Raw genomic sequence first — 15,238 nt, forward strand, 5'->3', positions numbered from 1 at the left:
CTCACACTCCATGTCAACTTTCCGTTGTATTCCATTCTATTACAATGGATTCCATTGCATTCCAAAACATTCCACTACTGTCCACTCAATTCTATGCCATTCAACTCCGTTCCACTCCACTGCACTCCACTTCATTCCACTCCATCCCATTCCTTTCCACCCCATTCCACTATAATCCATTCCACCCCACACCACTCCATTTCATGCCATTACGTTCCATTTCATTCCATTCCTCCACATTCCACTCCACTAATGTCCACTCTGTTCCATTCCATTCCACTGCGTTCCATTCCATTCCTTTCTTTTGAGAGTATGACACTCAGTCACCCTGCCTAGAGCACATTGGTAAAATCTCAGCTCCCATTCCATGCCATCCCATTCCATTCCACTCCAGTCCAGTCCACTCCATTCTGCTCTGCTACATTCCAGTCCATTACACTGCACTCCATTCCCTTCCACTACACTCCAATCCACTCCACTCCACTCCACTACTATCCATTCCATTCCACTCCATTCCATGCCATTCCACTCCACTCCATTCCATTCCTTTCCTCTCCGCTCCACTCAATTCCATTCCACTCCACTTCACTCCAATCCATTCCACTCCTCTCCACTCCACTCCATCCCATTCTATTCCATTCCATGCCATTCTATTCCATTCCACTCCACTCCATTCCATTCCATTCCACTCCATTCCATTCCATTCCATTTAACTCCATTCCACTCCAGTCCACTAAATTCAATTTCACTCCGTTCCACTCCTTTCCACTTCATTCCATTCCACTCCATTCCACTCCAATCCATACGTCTCCATCCCACTCCTTTCCATTCCTTTCCACTCCACTCCACTCCAATCAACTGCGTTTCTCTCCACTCCCTTCCATTTCATTTCATTCCACTCCACTCCACTCCACTCCATTCCATTTGATTCAATTCCATTCCACTCCATTCCATTCCATTCCAGTCCGTTCGACACCATTCCACTCTAATCCACTCTACTCCATTCCACTCCATTCGACTCCATTCCACTCCGTTACCTTCCACTCCATTCCACTCCTATTCACTCCATTCACTTCCACTCCACTCCACACCACGATATTCCATTCAACTGCACTCCACTTCACTCAATTCCATTCCACTCCACTCCCCTCCACTCCACTCCATTCCATTCCATTCCACTCCACTCTACTCCAATGCATTCCATTCCACTCCACTTATCGCCACTGCATTCCATTACACTCTACTCCATTCCATTCTATTCCATTCCATTCCACTCCACTACATTCCACTCCAATCCACCTCATATCATTCCATTCCATTCCACTCCGTTCCATTCCATTGTACTCCATTGAAGTACATTCAGCTCCATTCCACTCCACTCCACACCACTCTACTCCACTCTACTCCTTTGCATTCCTTTCCAATCCACTCCATTGCATTCAATTCCACTCCATTCTATGCCAGTCCATTCCATTCCACTCCATTCCACTCTACTTCTTTCCACTCCATGCCATTACAGTCCACTGCATTCTATTTCATTCCACTCCATTCCCTTCCACTCCGCTCCATTCCATTTCATTCCATTCCATTTCACTCCATTGCATTCCATTCACTTCTTACGACAGGATATCACCATGTCACCCTGGCTGGAGTGCAGTGTCACAATCTCAGCTCATATTACATGTCAACTATACATTCCATTGCATTCTATTCCATTGCATTCCATTGCATTCTTTTAATTCCGTTGCATTCAATTCTATTCCTTTCCATTGCTTTCCATTCCTTTCCATTCCATTCCATTCCCCTCAATTCCATTCCATTCCACTCCATTCCAGTCCATTCCACTAAATTCCACTACACTACACTCAATTCTAGTCTATTGCACTCCATTCCATTCCACTCTGTTCCATTCCACTCCATTTGATTCCATTCCACTCCACTCCATTCCGCTGCACTCCATTCCATTCTGCTCCATTCCCCTCCTCTCCATTCTATCACATTCCACTCCACTCCACTCCATTCCATTATACTCCATTTCACTCCACCCCACTACAAGTCATCCCACTCCATTCCATTCCATTCCATTCCATTCTATTCCACTCCATTCCTTTCCATTGCATTCCATTCCATTCCACTCTGGCCCACTCCATTCCACTCCACTCCTCTACGTTCCATTACATCCAATTCCATTCCACTGCATTCCTATCCTCTCCTCTCCAGTGCACTCCACTCCTGTCCATTCCACTCCTTTCCATTCCATTCTGCTCCATTCCACTGCAATGCACTCCACTGCACTCCACTGCATTTCATTCAATTCCCTTCCATCCCATTGCATTCTTCATTCCACTCTGCTCCAACTCACTCCATTCCACTCCACTCCACTCCGTTCCATTCCACTCTACGGCATTCCATTCCATTCCTTTATTGCGAGAATACCTCAGTCAGCCAGCCAGCCTGGAGTGCAGTGGCCCCAACCCACCTCCCGCTCCGTTCCATTCCACTCCGCTCCACTCCTTTCCTTTCCGTTCCATCCACTCCACTACTTTCCGTTACTTCCGATTCCATTCCACTCCATTGCACTCCTTTCCACTCTACTGCACTCCTCTCTACTCCATTTCTCTGCATCTGATTCCATTTCACTCCATTCCATTGCACTCAACTCCACCCCACTCCAGTCTACTTCATTCCATTCCATTCCGTTCTATTCCTCTCCATTCCACTCCAATCCACTTCACTTCACTCCACTCCACTCCAATGCACCCCATTGCATTCCATTCCATTCCACTGCATTCCATTCCATTCCTTTCTTTTGAGAGTATCACACTGTGTCACCCATCCTGGAGCGCAGTGGTACAATCTCAGCTTCCATTGCGTTCCATTCCATTCCATTCCATGAGACTCCTCTGCACTCCACTCCATTACATTCCACTTCACCCATCGTCACTCCACTCCACCCCTTTCCAATCCACTCCACTCCATTGCATTCCACTGTGCTCCATTCCATGCCACTCCGTTCTATTCCTCACCACTCCAATCGACTCCACTCCACTGCATTCCACTCCCCTCCATTCCATTCAATTCCGTGCCATTCCGATGTATTTCACTCCACTCCACTCCACTACCCGCCTCTCAAATACATTCCACTCCTCTTCATTACCCGCCTCTCAAATACATTCCACTCCAGTACACTCCATTCGATTACATTCCACTCCAGTCCACTCCACTCCTCTCCATTCCACTACATTCCATTCCATTTCGTTCCATTCCACTCCCCTCCCTTCCATTCGTTTCCACACCATTCCACTCCACTCCATTCCATTCCAATCCACTCTAATCCACTCTACTCCACTCCTTTCCACTTCTTTCGATTCCTCTACTTTCAACTCCACTCCACTCCCTTCCACTCCACTCCAATCCATTCCATTCCATATAATTCCACTCCCTTCCACTCTACCCCATCCACTGTATTCCACTCCACCGCTGTTAACTCCACTCTGCTCCCCTCCATTCCAATCCACTCCATTCTACTCTACTTCTCTCCATCCTATTCCTTTCCACTTCATTCCAATCTACTCCATTGCATTCCACTCCACTCCATTCCACTCCTTTCAGACCTTTCCACTCCATTCCATTCCTCTCCACTCCACTCCATTCCTCTCCATTCCACTCAATTCCATTCCATTCCATTCCATACCCCTCCATTCCACTCTACTCCATTCCATGCCATTCCTTTCCACTTCACTCCACTCCACTACATGCCACTCCATTCCTCTCCATTCCATTCTGTTCCATTCCTTTCCACCCCACTCCACACCATTCCACTCCACTCCATTCCATTCCAGTCCACTCCACTCATCTCCACTCCAGTCCACTCCATTCCACTGCACTATACTCCATTTTATTCCACTCCCCTCCAGTCCACTGCACTCCAATCCTTTCCATTCAATTTCAATCCCCTCCATTCCATTCCTTTCCACTACATTCCTTTCCGTTCCCTTCCATTCCACTCCATTCCACTCCTCTGCAACCCACTCCATTCTACTCCACTCCGTTCCACTCCATTCCATTCCACTCCATTCCAGTCCACTCCTTTTCATTCCACTCCATTACCTTCCACTCCATTCCACTCCACTTAACTCCATTCCATTCCATTCCATTCCTTTCCTCTCGACTCCACATCACTCCACTCCTTTCATCTCCACTCCACTCCACACAATTGCACTTCCCTCCTTTCGATTCCATTCCATTCTCTTCCTCTTACTCCCCTCCATTCCACTCCACTTCCACTCCATTCCTCTCCATTCCACTCCATTCCATTTTATTCCATTTCATTCCACTCCATTGCATTCCCATCCACTTCATTCCATTCCATGCCACTCCACTCCACTCCACTCCAATCTGCTTCAGTCAATTCCTATCCACTTGTCTCCATTCCCTTCCATTCCACTCCATTCCATTCATTTCCACTCCATTCCACTCCACTCCACTACTTTCCACTTCACTCCATTCAATTCCATTGCAGTCCATTCCGTTCCACTTCATTCCATTCCTCTCCATTCCAGTTCATTCCAATCCAATCCACTCCACTGCATTCCATTCCTCTCCATTCCACTCATCTCCCTTCCTTCCCACTCCACTCTACTCCACTCCATTCCGTGCCATTCCATTCCATTTTATTCCATTCCATTCCACTCCACTAGACTCCACTCCACTCCTTTAGATTCCATAGTACTCCATTTCACTGCATTCCAATCCACACCACTGCGTTCCGTTGCATTCCCTTCCATTCCATTCGACTCCTCTCCGTTCCACTCCACCCCACTCCACTCCATTCCAATCCATTGGATTCCATTTCACTCCATTCCATTCCATTCCACTCCATGCCACTCCACTCACCTCCACTCCCCTCCACTCCACTGCATTCTGTTCCATTCTATTCCATTCCAGTCCACTCTACTCCTTCCACTCCTGTCCACTCCATTCCATTCCACTCCACTGCACTCCACTACATTCCATTGCATTCCACTCCCTTCCACTCCACTCCACTCCATTGCAGTGCACTCCTCTCTATTCCACTCCACTCCATTCCATTCCATTCCATTGCCTTCCACTCCATTCTATTCTGTTTCACTCCATTCCACTCTACTCCACTGTACTACATTCCCTTCCATTCCACTCCTTTGAAATCAGTTCTTTCCTTCCACAGAATCTCTCTCGGTCACTAAGGCTGGAGTGTAGTCACACAATCTCAGCTCACATTTCTCTTCTCCATTCCATTGCATTCCATTCCATCCCATTCCATTTCTTTCTATTTCACTCCACTCCACTGCATTCCATTCCACTGCATCCCATTCCATTCCACTCTGTTCCTCTTCACTCCACTCCATTCTACTCCTGTCCACTACATTCCATTCCATTTCACACCACTGCATTCCATTCCATTCTTTCGACACGATATCACTATGTCAAACAGCCTGGAGAGCTTAGGCACAATCTCAGCTCACACTACATGTCAACTCTCTATTGAACTGCATTCTATTGCATTAAATTCCATTGCATCCCATTCCATTCCTTTGCTTTCCATTACATTCAATTCCATTCCATTCCACTCCTTTCCACTCCGCTCCACTCCAGTACGTTCCTTTACATCCGATTCCATTCCACGCCATTGCACTCCTCTCCACTCCACTGCACTGCACTCCACTCCACACCATCCCGTTACTTTCTGCTCCATTCCACAGCACTACACTCCTCACCACTCCACTCCACATCATTCCATTCCTTTACATCCGATTCCATTCCATTCCATTCCTCTCTATTCCACTGCACTCTACTTCAGTCCACTCGAATCCACCCAATTAAAAATTCTTTCCATTCCATTTATTTCTTTCAAGAGTATCTCACTCTGTCACCCAGCGTGGAGTGCAGTGGCACAATCTCAGCTCACATATCATTTCATCATTCCATTACATTCCATTGCATTCCATTCCATTCCAGTGCACTCCACTCCACTCAATTCCACTCCACTCCACTCCAATACGTTCCATTCCATTCCATTCCAATCCCTTCCATTCCACACTGTTTTATCGACAGGATCTCCCTCTCTCACACAGGCTCCAGCGCAGTGGCCAAATCACTGCACATATTTCTTCATTCCATTCGATTCAATTCCATTTCATTCCATTGGATTCCATTCCACTCCACTCCGTTCCATTCCACTCCACTCCGTTCCTTTCCTCTCCATTCCATTCCACTCCATTCCACTCTCCTCCACGACACTCCACTCCATTTCACTCCACTCCACTACACTCCTCTCCACAACACTCCACTCCACTCCATTCCATTCCATTCCATTCCATTCCATTCCATTCCATTCCATTCCTTTTTTTCCACAGGATTTCATTCCGTCACAAAGGCTGGAGTGCAGTGGAACAATAACAGCTCACATTTCCTTTCAGCAGTCCATTGCATTCCATTCCAACCCAGTGCATTCCATTCTATTTCACTCCACGATACTCCACTCCACTCCGTTCCATTCCACTCCGTCCCATTCCATTCGTCTCCATTCGACTCCACTCCACTCCACTCCATTCCATTCAATTCCATTCCACTCCATTCCATTTCACTCTATTGCATTCCATTCCTTTCTATCCACAGGATATAACGTGTCACCCAGTCTGGAGTGCAGTGGCACAATCTCAGCTCACACTCCATGTCAACTTTCCGTTGTATTCCATTCTATTACAATGGATTCCATTGCATTCCAAAACATTCCACTACTGTCCACTCAATTCTATGCCATTCAACTCCGTTCCACTCCACTGCACTCCACTTCATTCCACTCCATCCCATTCCTTTCCACCCCATTCCACTATAATCCATTCCACCCCACACCACTCCATTTCATGCCATTACGTTCCATTTCATTCCATTCCTCCACATTCCACTCCACTAATGTCCACTCTGTTCCATTCCATTCCACTGCGCTCCATTCCATTCCTTTCTTTTGAGAGTATGACACCCAGTCACCCTGCCTAGAGCACATTGGTAAAATCTCAGCTCCCATTCCATGCCATCCCATTCCATTCCACTCGAGTCCAGTCCACTCCATTCTGCTCTGCTCCATTCCAGTCCATTACACTGCACTCCATTCCCTTCCACTACACTCCAATCCACTCCACTCCACTCCACTACTATCCATTCCATTCCACTCCATTCCATGCCATTCCACTCCACTCCATTCCATTCCTTTCCTCTCCGCTCCACTCAATTCCATTCCACTCCACTTCACTCCAATCCATTCCACTCCTCTCCACTCCACTCCATCCCATTCTATTCCATTCCATGCCATTCTATTCCATTCCACTCCACTCCATTCCATTCCATTCCACTCCATTCCATTCCATTCCATTTAACTCCATTCCACTCCAGTCCACTAAATTCAATTTCACTCCGTTCCACTCCTTTCCACTTCATTCCATTCCACTCCATTCCACTCCAATCCATACGTCTCCATCCCACTCTTTTCCATTCCTTTCCACTCCACTCCACTCCAATCAACTGCGTTTCTCTCCACTCCCTTCCATTTCATTTCATTCCACTCCACTCCACTCCACTCCATTCCATTTGATTCAATTCCATTCCACTCCATTCCATTCCATTCCAGTCCGTTCGACACCATTCCACTCTAATCCACTCTACTCCATTCCACTCCATTCGACTCCATTCCACTCCGTTGCCTTCCACTCCATTCCACTCCTATTCACTCCATTCACTTCCACTCCACTCCACACCACGATATTCCATTCAACTGCACTCCACTTCACTCAATTCCATTCCACTCCACTCCCCTCCACTCCACTCCATTCCATTCCATTCCACTCCACTCTACTCCAATGCATTCCATTCCACTCCACTTATCGCCACTGCATTCCATTACACTCTACTCCATTCCATTCTATTCCATTCCATTCCACTCCACTACATTCCACTCCAATCCACCTCATATCATTCCATTCCATTCCACTCCGTTCCATTCCATTGTACTCCATTGAAGTACATTCAGCTCCATTCCACTCCACTCCACACCACTCTACTCCACTCTACTCCTTTGCATTCCTTTCCAATCCACTCCATTGCATTCAATTCCACTCCATTCTATGCCAGTCCATTCCATTCCACTCCATTCCACTCTACTTCTTTCCACTCCATGCCATTACAGTCCACTGCATTCTATATCATTCCACTCCATTCCCTTCCACTCCGCTCCATTCCATTTCATTCCATTCCATTTCACTCCATTGCATTCCATTCACTTCTTACGACAGGATATCACCATGTCACCCTGGCTGGAGTGCAGTGTCACAATCTCAGCTCATATTACATGTCAACTATACATTCCATTGCATTCTATTCCATTGCATTCCATTGCATTCTTTTAATTCCGTTGCATTCAATTCTATTCCTTTCCATTGCTTTCCATTCCTTTCCATTCCATTCCATTCCCCTCAATTCCATTCCATTCCACTCCATTCCAGTCCATTCCACTAAATTCCACTACACTACACTCAATTCTAGTCTATTGCACTCCATTCCATTCCACTCTGTTCCATTCCACTCCATTTGATTCCATTCCACTCCACTCCATTCCGCTGCACTCCATTCCATTCTGCTCCATTCCCCTCCTCTCCATTCTATCACATTCCACTCCACTCCACTCCATTCCATTATACTCCATTTCACTCCACCCCACTACAAGTCATCCCACTCCATTCCATTCCATTCCATTCCATTCTATTCCACTCCATTCCTTTCCATTGCATTCCATTCCATTCCACTCTGGCCCACTCCATTCCACTCCACTCCTCTACGTTCCATTACATCCAATTCCATTCCACTGCATTCCTATCCTCTCCTCTCCAGTGCACTCCACTCCTGTCCATTCCACTCCTTTCCATTCCATTCTGCTCCATTCCACTGCAATGCACTCCACTGCACTCCACTGCATTTCATTCAATTCCCTTCCATCCCATTGCATTCTTCATTCCACTCTGCTCCAACTCACTCCATTCCACTCCACTCCACTCCGTTCCATTCCACTCTACGGCATTCCATTCCATTCCTTTATTGCGAGAATACCTCAGTCAGCCAGCCAGCCTGGAGTGCAGTGGCCCCAACCCACCTCCCGCTCCGTTCCATTCCACTCCGCTCCACTCCTTTCCTTTCCGTTCCATCCACTCCACTACTTTCCGTTACTTCCGATTCCATTCCACTCCATTGCACTCCTTTCCACTCTACTGCACTCCTCTCTACTCCATTTCTCTGCATCTGATTCCATTTCGCTCCATTCCATTGCACTCAACTCCACCCCACTCCAGTCTACTTCATTCCATTCCATTCCGTTCCATTCCTCTCCATTCCACTCCAATCCACTTCACTTCACTCCACTCCACTCCAATGCACCCCATTGCATTCCATTCCATTCCACTGCATTCCATTCCATTCCTTTCTTTTGAGAGTATCACACTGTGTCACCCATCCTGGAGCGCAGTGGTACAATCTCAGCTTCCATTGCGTTCCATTCCATTCCATTCCATGAGACTCCTCTGCACTCCACTCCATTACATTCCACTTCACCCATCGTCACTCCACTCCACCCCTTTCCAATCCACTCCACTCCATTGCATTCCACTGTGCTCCATTCCATGCCACTCCGTTCTATTCCTCACCACTCCAATCGACTCCACTCCACTGCATTCCACTCCCCTCCATTCCATTCAATTCCGTGCCATTCCGATGTATTTCACTCCACTCCACTCCACTACCCGCCTCTCAAATACATTCCACTCCTCTCCATTACCCGCCTCTCAAATACATTCCACTCCAGTACACTCCATTCGATTACATTCCACTCCAGTCCACTCCACTCCTCTCCATTCCACTACATTCCATTCCATTTCGTTCCATTCCACTCCCCTCCCTTCCATTCGTTTCCACACCATTCCACTCCACTCCATTCCATTCCAATCCACTCTAATCCACTCTACTCCACTCCTTTCCACTTCTTTCGATTCCTCTACTTTCAACTCCACTCCACTCCCTTCCACTCCACTCCAATCCATTCCATTCCATATAATTCCACTCCCTTCCACTCTACCCCATCCACTGTATTCCAATCCACCGCTGTTAACTCCACTCTGCTCCCCTCCATTCCAATCCACTCCATTCTACTCTACTTCTCTCCATTCTATTCCTTTCCACTTCATTCCAATCTACTCCATTGCATTCCACTCCACTCCATTCCACTCCTTTCAGACCTTTCCACTCCATTCCATTCCTCTCCACTCCACTCCATTCCACTCCATTCCACTCAATTCCATTCCATTCCATTCCATACCCCTCCATTCCACTCTACTCCATTCCATGCCATTCCTTTCCACTTCACTCCACTCCACTACATGCCACTCCATTCCTCTCCATTCCATTCTGTTCCATTCCTTTCCACCCCACTCCACACCATTCCACTCCACTCCATTCCATTCCAGTCCACTCCACTCATCTCCACTCCAGTCCACTCCATTCCACTGCACTATACTCCATTTTATTCCACTCCCCTCCAGTCCACTGCACTCCAATCCTTTCCATTCAATTTCAATCCACTCCATTCCATTCCTTTCCACTACATTCCTTTCCGTTCCCTTCCATTCCACTCCATTCCACTCCTCTGCAACCCACTCCATTCTACTCCACTCCGTTCCACTCCATTCCATTCCACTCCATTCCAATCCACTCCTTTTCATTCCACTCCATTACCTTCCACTCCATTCCACTCCACTTAACTCCATTCCATTCCATTCCATTCCTTTCCTCTCGAATCCACATCACTCCACTCCTTTCATCTCCACTCCACTCCACACAATTGCACTTCCCTCCTTTCGATTCCATTCCATTCTCTTCCTCTTACTCCCCTCCATTCCACTCCACTTCCACTCCATTCCTCTCCATTCCACTCCATTCCATTTTATTCCATTTCATTCCACTCCATTGCATTCCCATCCACTTCATTCCATTCCATGCCACTCCACTCCACTCCACTCCAATCTGCTTCAGTCAATTCCTATCCACTTGCCTCCATTCCCTTCCATTCCACTCCATTCCATTCATTTCCACTCCATTCCACTCCACTCCACTACTTTCCACTTCACTCCATTCAATTCCATTGCGGTCCATTCCGTTCCACTTCATTCCATTCCTCTCCATTCCAGTTCATTCCAATCCAATCCACTCCACTGCATTCCATTCCTCTCCATTCCACTCATCTCCCTTCCTTCCCACTCCACTCTACTCCACTCCATTCCGTGCCATTCCATTCCATTTTGTTCCATTCCATTCCACTCCACTAGACTCCACTCCACTCCTTTAGATTCCATAGTACTCCATTTCACTGCATTCCAATCCACACCACTGCGTTCCGTTGCATTCCCTTCCATTCCATTCGACTCCTCTCCATTCCACTCCACTCCACTCCACTCCATTCCAATCCATTGGATTCCATTTCACTCCATTCCATTCCATTCCACTCCATGCCACTCCACTCACCTCCACTCCCCTCCACTCCACTGCATTCTGTTCCATTCTATTCCATTCCAGTCCACTCTACTCCTTCCACTCCTGTCCACTCCATTCCATTCCACTCCACTGCACTCCACTACATTCCATTGCATTCCACTCCCTTCCACTCCACTCCACTCCATTGCAGTGCACTCCTCTCTATTCCACTCCACTCCATTCCATTCCATTCCATTGCCTTCCACTCCATTCTATTCTGTTTCACTCCATTCCACTCTACTCCACTGTACTACATTCCCTTCCATTCCACTCCTTTGAAATCAGTTCTTTCCTTCCACAGAATCTCTCTCGGTCACTAAGGCTGGAGTGTAGTCACACAATCTCAGCTCACATTTCTCTTCTCCATTCCATTGCATTCCATTCCATCCCATTCCATTTCTTTCTATTTCATTCCACTCCACTGCATTCCATTCCACTGCATCCCATTCCATTCCACTCTGTTCCTCTTCACTCCACTCCATTCTACTCCTGTCCACTACATTCCATTCCATTTCACACCACTGCATTCCATTCCATTCTTTCGACACGATATCACTGTGTCAAACAGCCTGGAGAGCTTAGGCACAATCTCAGCTCACATTACATGTCAACTCTCTATTGAACTGCATTCTATTGCATTAAATTCCATTGCATCCCATTCCATTCCTTTGCTTTCCATTACATTCAATTCCATTCCATTCCACTCCTTTCCACTCCGCTCCACTCCAGTACGTTCCTTTACATCCGATTCCATTCCACGCCATTGCACTCCTCTCCACTCCACTGCACTGCACTCCACTCCACACCATCCCGTTACTTTCTGCTCCATTCCACAGCACTACACTCCTCACCACTCCACTCCACATCATTCCATTCCTTTACATCCGATTCCATTCCATTCCATTCCTCTCTATTCCACTGCACTCTACTTCAGTCCACTCGAATCCACCCAATTAAAAATTCTTTCCATTCCATTTCTTTCTTTCAAGAGTATCTCACTCTGTCACCCAGCGTGGAGTGCAGTGGCACAATCTCAGCTCACATATCATTTCATCATTCCATTACATTCCATTGCATTCCATTCCATTCCAGTGCACTCCACTCCACTCAATTCCACTCCACTCCACTCCAATACGTTCCATTCCATTCCATTCCAATCCCTTCCATTCCACACTGTTTTATCGACAGGATCTCCCTCTCTCACACAGGCTCCAGCGCAGTGGCCAAATCACTGCACATATTTCTTCATTCCATTCGATTCAATTCCATTTCATTCCATTGGATTCCATTCCACTCCACTCCGTTCCATTCCACTCCACTCCGTTCCTTTCCTCTCCATTCCATTCCACTCCATTCCACTCTTCTCCACGACACTCCACTCCATTTCACTCCACTCCACTACACTCCTCTCCACAACACTCCACTCCACTCCATTCCATTCCATTCCATTCCATTCCATTCCATTCCATTCCATTCCATTCCTTTTTTTCCACAGGATTTCATTCCGTCACAAAGGCTGGAGTGCAGTGGAACAATAACAGCTCACATTTCCTTTCAGCAGTCCATTGCATTCCATTCCAACCCAGTGCATTCCATTCTATTTCACTCCACGATACTCCACTCCACTCCGTTCCATTCCACTCCGTCCCATTCCATTCGTCTCCATTCGACTCCACTCCACTCCACTCCATTCCATTCAATTCCATTCCACTCCATTCCATTTCACTCTATTGCATTCCATTCCTTTCTATCCACAGGATATAACGTGTCACCCAGTCTGGAGTGCAGTGGCACAATCTCAGCTCACACTCCATGTCAACTTTCCGTTGTATTCCATTCTATTACAATGGATTCCATTGCATTCCAAAACATTCCACTACTGTCCACTCAATTCTATGCCATTCAACTCCGTTCCACTCCACTGCACTCCACTTCATTCCACTCCATCCCATTCCTTTCCACCCCATTCCACTATAATCCATTCCACCCCACACCACTCCATTTCATGCCATTACGTTCCATTTCATTCCATTCCTCCACATTCCACTCCACTAATGTCCACTCTGTTCCATTCCATTCCACTGCGTTCCATTCCATTCCTTTCTTTTGAGAGTATGACACTCAGTCACCCTGCCTAGAGCACATTGGTAAAATCTCAGCTCCCATTCCATGCCATCCCATTCCATTCCACTCCAGTCCAGTCCACTCCATTCTGCTCTGCTCCATTCCAGTCCATTACACTGCACTCCATTCCCTTCCACTACACTCCAATCCACTCCACTCCACTCCACTACTATCCATTCCATTCCACTCCATTCCATGCCATTCCACTCCACTCCATTCCATTCCTTTCCTCTCCGCTCCACTCAATTCCATTCCACTCCACTTCACTCCAATCCATTCCACTCCTCTCCACTCCACTCCATCCCATTCTATTCCATTCCATGCCATTCTATTCCATTCCACTCCACTCCATTCCATTCCATTCCACTCCATTCCATTCCATTCCATTTAACTCCATTCCACTCCAGTCCACTAAATTCAATTTCACTCCGTTCCACTCCTTTCCACTTCATTCCATTCCACTCCATTCCACTCCAATCCATACGTCTCCATCCCACTCCTTTCCATTCCTTTCCACTCCACTCCACTCCAATCAACTGCGTTTCTCTCCACTCCCTTCCATTTCATTTCATTCCACTCCACTCCACTCCACTCCATTCCATTTGATTCAATTCCATTCCACTCCATTCCATTCCATTCCAGTCCGTTCGACACCATTCCACTCTAATCCACTCTACTCCATTCCACTCCATTCGACTCCATTCCACTCCGTTACCTTCCACTCCATTCCACTCCTATTCACTCCATTCACTTCCACTCCACTCCACACCACGATATTCCATTCAACTGCACTCCACTTCACTCAATTCCATTCCACTCCACTCCCCTCCACTCCACTCCATTCCATTCCATTCCACTCCACTCTACTCCAATGCATTCCATTCCACTCCACTTATCGCCACTGCATTCCATTACACTCTACTCCATTCCATTCTATTCCATTCCATTCCACTCCACTACATTCCACTCCAATCCACCTCATATCATTCCATTCCATTCCACTCCGTTCCATTCCATTGTACTCCATTGAAGTACATTCAGCTCCATTCCACTCCACTCCACACCACTCTACTCCACTCTACTCCTTTGCATTCCTTTCCAATCCACTCCATTGCATTCAATTCCACTCCATTCTATGCCAGTCCATTCCATTCCACTCCATTCCACTCTACTTCTTTCCACTCCATGCCATTACAGTCCACTGCATTCTATTTCATTCCACTCCATTCCCTTCCACTCCGCTCCATTCCATTTCATTCCATTCCATTTCACTCCATTGCATTCCATTCACTTCTTACGACAGGATATCACCATGTCACCCTGGCTGGAGTGCAGTGTCACAATCTCAGCTCATATTACATGTCAACTATACATTCCATTGCATTCTATTCCATTGCATTCCATTGCATTCTTTTAATTCCGTTGCATTCAATTCTATTCCTTTCCATTGCTTTCCATTCCTTTCCATTCCATTCCATTCCCCTCAATTCCATTCCATTCCACTCCA

This window comes from Pongo abelii, chromosome Y (assembly GCF_028885655.2).
Source record: "Pongo abelii isolate AG06213 chromosome Y, NHGRI_mPonAbe1-v2.0_pri, whole genome shotgun sequence".
NCBI lineage: Eukaryota > Metazoa > Chordata > Mammalia > Primates > Hominidae > Pongo > Pongo abelii.